Here is a 1,526-nt window from a genome sequence, read left to right as displayed (position 1 = left end):
TCCCAAAAAACACTCAAATAAACTTTATCATGAATTTCGTAATTTGGACTTTTGTCCAGCTTTTAGAGTCACATACCCCTATGTGTGCCGTTAGCCGAATGGTTAAATAATCTAAAAAAAGAATCTAGCTGTCGCCCACTGTCAGGAAATAGAAAGCCTCCGAATGCATTTCTGCTATGAAAGAGCTTCTCATCAACCACTGTCCGTTCGATGACGGTGTAAAACTGTAAATCCCTCAATTTCTGTAATAACGTTAAGACATATAAATTATTTTTTATGGCCATTTCAAAATGAAATTTATCGGTGCTTACCCCTTTACAGTGTATACGGTCAAGAAATTTTGTTTAATTACAAGTATAGGCTCTCGGATTTCTGACGCGTGTTTTAAGCTGAGGTGGCCACTATAATGGAGGCACTTTACTAACTACGCATTAGCGTAATACCGATTAGAATGATCAATATTTATTCTAGTGCGATCGGTAAGTATGTTCGAGTTTGTTTCTGGCGACAAGTAGGGCCTAAGAGTTCCAATAACAACCGGTGGTCTAATTTTGAATAAAAAATAGACAAAAACCCCCAAACGCAAAGTTGAAAGGTCCTTCTGGCCGATGCCGGAATGAATGTGGTCAAATTAGCTTCCCAAGATGCACAATCGGCAACTCTCCTGGGCAGGTTACTGTGCAATAGCGAACCCCCAACATCCTCTCCGATCCTTATGGATCGCAGCCTTTTGAGGACGACGAGATGGAATTAGCTCAGTATTTTCTTCTCAGATGCCTTAATATTTCTCGTCTAAGGTTAAAATACTCCGAAGGACCTCACTGAGGTGGACATCAGCTGCCTGCGGAGTCTAAGTGTGTGACTTGCAGGGCTGTCCCCAGCCTATTTAGAGCATTTCGATAAATTACTTATGAAATGCTCCCATTTTGAGCCATTTCCAAGCAAATAATAAATTTTAAGTTGATGTTTAAGAATACTGGTATCCTAACATGGAAATGTGTCGTAGTATTTCACATTAGCTCTCATCCAGTACTCAATGAACTTACAGGTTTTTACACGAACTGGCAGGAAGTTACAAGAAAAATTATCCCGTACTCAAAAATCGTGTAAATGAGATCGATTTTTGGAGAGTTGTGTAGAGAAGTTGCAAGATTTTACGTTTTCTTCTGGTAAAATCATGAAAAGTGTCAAGCGATCGGCTGTTTGACGTTTTTACAGGAAAAATGCGTTTTTTGTTTCCATTCTTTTTCGTTGTTACTCACTATTTACCCTCACTTCAGAGAGCAATTTAGCTGTTTGACATATTTACAGGATTTTTCACGAAAAGTATTGGTTCAGAACTATTACCATTCGAGTACAGTCGTACAACACACGAGTGTTTTTAGTACTTTATTATATTTTATTTAGAAGGAATTTCTTATTGCTATTTAGAATACAGCTTAACGCATTTATTGTTCCGATAGCCAGTTGCAAAGAATCTAAAAAAATCACTATGTCATTATCAGTATATGGTATATACATATTTG

This window comes from Rhagoletis pomonella, unplaced genomic scaffold, assembly GCF_013731165.1.
Source record: "Rhagoletis pomonella isolate Grant_MI unplaced genomic scaffold, Rhpom_1.0 Rhpom_scaffold_00003, whole genome shotgun sequence".
NCBI classification, from domain to species: Eukaryota; Metazoa; Arthropoda; class Insecta; order Diptera; family Tephritidae; genus Rhagoletis; species Rhagoletis pomonella.
The sequence above is the reverse complement of the archived record's forward strand: the minus strand, read 5'-3'. Positions refer to the sequence as shown.